This window comes from Triticum aestivum, chromosome 2A (assembly GCF_018294505.1).
Source record: "Triticum aestivum cultivar Chinese Spring chromosome 2A, IWGSC CS RefSeq v2.1, whole genome shotgun sequence".
Classification (NCBI taxonomy): domain Eukaryota; kingdom Viridiplantae; phylum Streptophyta; class Magnoliopsida; order Poales; family Poaceae; genus Triticum; species Triticum aestivum.
The window spans coordinates 287496914-287505786 of NC_057797.1; positions in this window are offsets into that span (position 1 = coordinate 287496914).

Here is an 8873-nt window from a genome sequence, read left to right on the forward strand (position 1 = left end):
GCGACGAAATGCTCGCGCATCTCGCCCCAGGAGGAGATCAATCCCGCGGGCAGGTTCAGGAGCCACGAGCGCGCGCTATCTTTGAGGGCCATGGGAAACCAGTTCGCCATGACCTTCTCATCGCCGTTGGCTGCCTCGATGCTCAGCTCGTAGAGCTGCAAGAACTCCGTGGGGTCGGGGGTGCAGTCGTAGCACGGAGGCAGGTCTGGCTTGAACTTGCCGGGCTAGACGACGCTGCGCAGCTTGGGAGTGAAGGCACGGCAGCCTGTTGTGGTCAATAGAGCCCGTCGCGGAGGCGCAGCCTGATCCTGATATCCACGCTCCGCCGCCACAGGCGTCACGCGATCTTGACGCAGTGGTGCTGGGAGCGCAGGAGCATTTTCTTGCGACATGGGACTTCTTGGCAGCTTCCTTCTTCATGCGCGGGCGCCCGGCATGGCGGGTCACGCCGCGGGACCATGCTTCTTGGTGCGAGGGCACCGTATTCATGTGGATGTGGTGGAGGCGCTCCGTGAGCTATGTCGCCTGCAGCTGGAGGTAGGCTAGGCAGCGAGACACACGGTGTGGGGGGCCCCTAGCGGCGCTCACGAGCTCGGCGATGTGGTCCAGCCAGTCCTCGTAGAGGTTATTGTCCGGGCGGTAACGCAGGATCTCGCGTGCCATGAGCAACGCGGACTGCGCGTCCTTGGGCGCGCGACGAGCGTGGGACGATAAGCCGGCCTGAGTCAGTGACGGGGCGGCGGTGCGTCCATCCCACTGCACGGAGGGGTGCAGCGATGAAGCTTGCTGCTCGTTCTATGCAGGGTCGGTGGCGGCGTTGAAAGCGGGTGATGGAGAGCGGCAGGGAGGTCCGCCAACGTGCATCGTGTGAGGGATGCGGGCGGCGAGGGCGGTCCAGTGCTCAGCACCGGCTCGGCGAGCGTCAGCCATGGATACGGTGGAGCAGTGGAGCGTGCATCGACGGAAGAAAGGCTTCAGGACACCCCTACCTGGCGCGCCTAAGGTCGGATTCGGGGTTCCGGCAAACCATTGAGGTTCGAACTCTGGGGTGCGCACGAAGATCCCTCTCTTCCTAGCTCGCTCTCGCAACGATCTCAAGTCCTAGCTCGCCGAACCAAGGAATAAGAGAAACGAGGGTTTATACTGGTTCGGGCCACCGTTGTGGTGTAATACCCTACTCCAGTATGGTGTGGGATTGCCCCGTGGGCTTAGGATAAATCAATACAGTGGATGAACAACCTCTTGGCCAGAGGTGTTCTAGATTTCGATGAGATGGTGTGTCTGAGGATGGTCCGAATGATCCTTCCCTTGCTATGGTGGTGGCTAGCCCTATTTATAGAGGCCCCGGTCCTCTTCCCAAATGTTAGGCGGGAAGGGATCCCACAACGGCCAATTTTGAAGGGAGACAACTAGTACAAGTTATCCTGACAAAAGGTGGTCTTCGCCTGTGAAAGGTTCTGGTGGTGCTGTAGCTGTGGGCTCTGCAGTGACCTTCGTCTTGCCATCCTACTAGTCTTGGTCTTGTTGCACCGATATGGAAACCTTTGCCTGATGCCTGGGACTCCTCGCCTGCACCTGCCTCTTTAGGACCAAACAGGAAACTGGCACACTGTGCCCGCTGGCGCCCGCCTGCCCTTGGTCTTCACTGCTCACATCACGCGAAGCTCGCGAGGTGCCCCTGCCTTGATTTCTCTGCTCCTCAGGAGCAGCCTGGCGAGGCTCCCCCTGAGGAGGTCCTGTGTCGTTCGCCTCATGAGGCTTGGCCCCTCACGAGGCTCTTGAGTGGTTGCTGATGAAGATGGGTCATACCGGGCCGCCGGTAGAGCCACGCCGTGGCCTGCAGGCAGGCAAGTCTGGGTACCCCCATTCCAAGGATGCCGACAGCAATCTCCATCAACATCTTGAATAACACCATCTCCTCTCAAACCATAGTTCATCTCTTGTGTTCAATCTTGTTACCAGAACTATTGATTGGTGTTTGTGGGTGACTAGTAGTGTTGATTACATCTCGTAGTTGATTACTATATGGTTTATTTGGTGGAAGATTATATGTTCAGATCCATTATTTTATTTAATACTCCTATGATCATGAGGTCACGGGAGAAATCATGTTGCAAGTAATCATGTGAACTTGATAGGTGTTCGATATTTTGATAGTATGTATGTTGTTATTCCCTTAGTGGTGTCATGTGAATGTCAACTACATGACACTTCATCATATTTGGGCCTAAGGGAATGCATTGTGGAGTATCAATTAGATGGTGGGTTGCGAGAGTGACAGAAGCTTAAACCCCAGTTTGTGCGCTATTTCGTAAGGGACCGATTCGATCCAAAAGTTTAATGCTATGGTTAGAATTTATTCTTAATACTTTTCTCGTAGTTGTGGATGCTTGCAGGAGGGTTAATCATAAGTAGGAGGTTTGTTCAAGTAAGAACGACACCTAAGCACCGGTCTACCCACATATCAAATTATCAAAGTAGCGAACACAAATCAAACCAACATGATGAAAGCGACTAGATGAAATTCCCGTGTACCCTCAAGAATGCTTTGCTTATCATAAGAGACCATTTTGGCCTGTACTTTGCCTTAGAAGAATTGGGCTACCTTGCAGCACTTTTATTACTACTATTGTTACTTGCTCATTACAAATTATCTTGCTATCAAACTACTCCGTTACTTACAATTTCAGCACTTGCAGACAATACCTTACCGGAAACTACTTGTCATTTCCTTCTGCTCATTGGGTTCAGCACTCTTACTTACCGAAAAGAGCTACAATTGATCCCCTATACGTGTGGGTCATCAAGGCTATTTTCTGGCGCCGTTGCTGGGGAGTGAAGCGCCTTTGGTGAGGAAACATTTATATAGTGTGTTGAAATTTATTGCCACTTGTTACTATGGAAAACAATCCTTTGAGGGGTTTGTTTGGGGTATCTTCACCTCATCTAGAACCACAATTAGCAACCTCTCAACCTACTGCACCTACTAAAAATATTGAATATGAAATTCCCTCGGGTAGGATAGAACAACTACTAGCTAATCCTTATGCAGGAGATGGAAACGAACATCCTGATATGCACTTGATATATGTGGAGCAAATTTGTGGATTGTTTAAGCTTGCAGGTTTACCAAGGGATGAAGTGATGAAAAAGGTTTTCCCTTTATCTTTTAAGTGAAAAGCATTGTCATGGTATAGGCTATGTGATGATATTGGATCATGGAATTTGAATCGTTTGAAATTGGAGTTCCACCAAAAAAATTATCCTATGCATCTAGTTCATCGTGATTGGAATTATATATATAATTTTTGGCCTCGTGAAGGAGAAAGTATCGCTCTAGCTTGGGGGAGGCTTAAGTCAATGTTATATTCATGCCCCAATCATGAGCCCTCAAGAGAAATTTTTATCCAGAATTTGTATGCTCGGCTTTCTCGTAATGATCAAACCATGCTTGATACTTCTTGTGCTAGTTCATTTATGAATAAGACGATTGAATTCTGGTGGGATCTTTTGGAAAGAATTAAACGCAACTCTGAAGATTGGGAACTTAATGAAGTTAAAGAGTCAGGTATTAAACTTAAGTATGGTTGTGTTAAATCTTTTATGGATACTCATGCTTTTCAAAAGTTTAGCACTAAATATGGACTTCATCCTGAGATAGTAGCCTCCTTTTGTGAATCATTTTCTAATCATGTTGAACTCCCTAAGGAGAAGTGGTTTAAATATCCACCTATTAAATAAGAAATTAAAGAACCAGTACCAGTTAAAGAAGAAACTATACTTTATAATGTTGATCCAGTTGTTCCTTCTGCTTATTTTGAGAAACCACCTTTCCCTGTTAGGATTAAGGAACATGCTAAAGTTTCAACCGTGGTTAACAAAAGCTACACTAGAACACCTAAACCTGATGAACAAATTAAAGTTGAACCTACTATTGCTATGGTTAAAGATCTCCTGGAAGAAGATATGGATGGGCATGTTATTTACTTCTGTGAAGAAGCTGCTAGAATTGCTAAACCTGATAAAAGAGATAAACATAGACCTGTTTTTGGCATGCCTGTTATTTCAGTTAAAATAGGAGATCACTGTTATCATGGTTTATGTGACATGGGTGCTAGTGTGAGTGCTATTCGTTACACTTTATATGAAGAAATCATGAAAGACATAGCACCTGCTGAGACAGAAGAAATAGATGTTACTATTAAACTTGCTAATAGAGACACCATATCACCATTTGGGATTATTAGAGATGTTGTAGTCTTGTGTGGGAAAATAAAATACCCTACTGATTTTCTTGTTCTTGGTTCCCCACAAGATGACTTTTGTCCTATTATCTTTGATAGACCTTTCTTGAATACAGTTAATACTAATATAGGTTGTAAGAAACAAATTGTTGGTGTTAGCTTTGGTGATGAGTCTCATGGGTTTAATTTTTCCAGGTTTACTAGAAATCATCATGAAAAAGAATTGCATAGTAAAGATGAATTAATTGGTCTTGCTTCTATTGCTATTCCACCTACTGATCCTTGAGAACAATATTTGCTAGACCATGAAAATGATTTACATATGCATGAAAGAAATGAAATAGATAAGGTTTTCTTTGAACAACAACCTCTTCTTAAATACAATCTGCCTATTGAAACTCTAGGAGGTCCTCCTCCACCTAAAGATGATCCTGTGTTTGAATTAAAACAATTGTTAGACACTTTCAAATATGCTTATCTCGATGAAAAGAAGATATATCATGTTATTGTTAATGCTAACCTTTTAGAACATGAAGAAGAAAGATTATTGAAAGTTCTAAGGAAGCACCGGGCTGCTATTGGATATACTCTTGATTATTTAAAAGGCATTAGCCCCACTCTATGTCAGCAAAAAATTAATATGGAACCTGATGCTAAACCCGTTGTTGATCACCAACGTCGGTTGAATCCAAAAATGAAGGAAGTGGTAAGAACATAAATCTTAAAACTTCTGGAAGCAGGTATAATCTATCCTATAGCTGATAGTAGATGGTTAAGTCCTGTTCATTGTGTCCCTAAGAAAGGAGGTATTACTTTTGTTCCTAATGATAAGAATGAACTTATTCCACAAAGAATTGTTACAGGCAGTAGAATGGTAATTGATTACAGAAAATTAAACAAATTAACTAGAAAAGATCATTACCCCTTGCCTTTTATTGATCAAATGCTTGAAACATTATCTCAGAACACACACTTTTGCTTCCTAGATGCATACTTTGGCTTTTCAAAAATACCTGTTTCTCAACCTGATCAAGAAAACACTAATTTTACTTGTCCCTTTGGAACTTATGCTTATAGACATATGCCTTTTGGTTTATGTAATGCACCTGCTACCTTTCAAAGATGTATGACTGCTATATTCTCTGACTTTTGTGAAAAGATTGTTGAGCTTTTCATGGATGACTTTTATGTTTATGGGAAGTCTTTTGATGATTGTTTAAGCAATCTTGAGCAAGTTTTGCAGAGATGTGAACAAACAAATCTTGTCTTGAATTGGGAGAAGTGCCACTTTATGGTTAATGAAGGCATTGTCTTGGGTCATAAAATTTCTGAAAGAGGTATTGAAGTGGACCAAGCTAAGGTTGATGCAATTGAGAAAATGCCATGTCCTAAGGACATCAAAGGTATTCATAGTTTCCTAGGTCATGCTGGTTTCTATAGGAGATTTATCAAAGACTTTTCTAAAATGTCTAGGCCTCTTACTAATCTTTTGCAAAAGGATATTCCTTTTGTTTTTGATGATGATTGTTTAGAAGCCTTTGAAACACTCAAGAAAGCCTTAATATCTGCACCTATTGTTCAACCACCTGATTGGAACTTGCCTTTTGAAATTATGTGTGATGCCAGTGATTATGTTGTTGGTGCTGTTCTAGGACAAAGATCTGATAAGAAACTTAATGTTATTCATTATGCTAGTAAAACTCTAGACAGTGCTCAAAGAAATTATGCTACTACTGAAAAAGAATTCTTAGCAGTGGTGTTTGCTTGCGATAAATTTAGATCTTATATTGGTGATTCCGAAGTAACTGTTCACACAGACCATGCTACTATTAAATATCTTATGGAAAAGAAAGATGCTAAACCTAGACTTATTCGTTGGGTTCTCTTGTTACAAGAATTTGATTTACATATCATTGATAGAAATGGAGCTGAGAACCCGGTAGCTGATAATTTATCTAGGCTTGAAAATGTGCTTGATGACCCACTACCTATTGATGATAGTTTTCCTGATGAGCAGTTAGCTGCAATAAATGTTGCTAATAGTACTCCTTGGTATGCTAACTATGCTAATTACATTGTTGCTAAATATTTACCACCTAGCTTTACATACCAGCAAAACAAAAATTCTTCTATGATTTAAGACATTACTTTTCGGATGACCCACATCTTTATAAAGAAGGAGTAGATGGTATTATTAGACGTTGCGCACCTGAGCATGAACAGGGACAAATCCTACGGAAATGTCACTCCAAGGCTTATGGAGGGCATCATGCTGGAGATAGAGCTGCTCACAAGGTATTGCAATATGGATTTTATTGGCCTACTCTCTTCAAGGATGCCCATAAGTTTGTCTCTTCTTGTGATGAATGTCAAAGAATAGGTAATATTGGTAAGCGTCAAGAAATGCCTATGAATTATTCACTTGCTATTAAACCATTTGATGTTTGGGAATTTGATTACATGGGACCTTTTCCTTCCTCTAATGGGTATACACCTATTGCATCACCTTATCATCCTCACTCTAGTGGTCAAGTTGAACTTAGAAATAGAGAAATAAAATTAATTTTGCAAAAGACTATTAATAGGTCCAGGAAGAATTGGTCTAAGAAATTAGATGATGCACTTTGGGCATATAGAATAGCATATAAAATCCTATGGGTATGTCTCCTTATAAAATGGTTTATGGAAAAGCTTGTCATTTGCCTCTTGAGTTAGAACATAAAGCATATTGGGCAGTTAAAGAACTCAACTATGATTTCAAACTTGCTGGTGAAAAGAGGTTATTTGATATCAGCTCCTTAGATCAATGGATAACCCAAGCTTATGAGAATGTAAAGTTATTCAAAGAAAAAGTTAAAAGATTGCATGACAAAAGAATTCAAAAGCGTGAGTTTAAAGTTGGAATATGTTCTTTTATACAACTCTCGTTTTAGATTTTTTGCAGGAAAGCTCCTCTCGAAATGGGAAGGCCCATACATCATCGAGGAGGTTTACCGATCTGGAGCCATCAAAATAAATAACTCCGAAGGTACTAACCTGAAGGTTGTCAATGGGCAACGAATAAAGCATTATATCTCAGGTACACCGATCAATGTTGAAAGTACTATTATCCAAACAATGACACATGAAGAACACATAAAAGAGTCCTTCCGGAACACTCCAGAATCGTGAAAATAAGAAGTTACGTGATACGGTAAGTAAACATACTCTGAAAAATCCGTAAAAATAATTTTTATCAGTTTTTGAATGTTTTAAAATTTTGGAAATAAAGAAACTTCCAGGAAGCGTCCCCTGGTGGGCACAAGACACCAGGGCACACCAGGCAAGTGCGCCCAGGTGGGTTGTACCCACCTGGGACACCTCCCATACTCCGTTTTTCTTCCATGTACTTGTCCGCCAAGATAAAAAATCTATATATACTTCCAAACCTGTTAACCACCGTATCGCGGAGAAATCCCCGGTTCTCTTTTCTTGCTGTTTTCTGACAGATTCAACTAGACCAACGTCATGTCTTCCTCACCCTTCAACAATGGAGAAGGAGACACAAGGTCGATCCAGGAAGATCTAAGGAGGGATGAAGCTGAAGAGGTTGCTATGGAGGAAGAGGAGGAAACTCCCTTTGCGATTCACCCTCCGGCCTCTGAAAGGGGTACACTGGCTGGCATCTCTACTCATCCTGATCCTCATCAAGCCATGGGATCACCGAACAATCAAGCGAACCTGGAAGTGCAAGAAGAGGTCCAACCGAGTCGACCCTTACATAGGTTACATCATAATAATTTTCATAATTTGATTCACAATTATGGTTTCGAGAATACTCCTCATAGGCACATGCCGTCCAACTGGGACATATCATAGCCAAGAGAAAACAGTGCAGGAACAAAACCTTGGGGCCCTGAGAATAAACACATAATGGCTGAGGTGAAGAAAAACATTGAATTAATTCATCAAGCCCTTCAGGAGATTCAAGGTTTGAGGGATCTACTCATGGTTATATTGGAGAATACTTCTTCATCACCACCACCATCTTCTTCACCACTAAAGGAGAATTGAGTATCGTGTATGGGCACTCCCCTTGGCTTCTGCCAAGCTCGGGGGAGGTGCCCCGATATCGTATCATCCCACTATCTTTTTGCTTTTACTTATCCTAGTTTGATCATTTGCTTTTAGGTGAATAAAGTTTAGTTCAGTCCTTTCTTCTTTGAGAGTTTGCTTAGTGATCTATCCTTCTAATCTTGTGCAAGTTATATAATAAAGTTAGTTTGACTTTTTTCTTTCTTTACTTTCATGTTGCAAATAAAGAAAAAAATGAGAAAGGAAATAAATGAAGAAAGGAAATAAATCAATAAGACTATATACTAATCCTATGGTAGGTGATGACACCACATAAGGAAAACTATAAGTAGAAAATTTTATTAGAGATTGACAAACACATCATTAGTCAGTGATGCAACTCATGAAAGAATTAATAAGGGAAGAGAAGATTCACATATAGATACACTATCCTACAAATCTTTTGTGATTGTGAGCCCTCATCAAAATATTATATGCCAAAATTGTTGATGCTGGACAAGGAAGACAACATAATGGTTTATGTTTGTTTATATTCACATATAAGTCATATTGTCA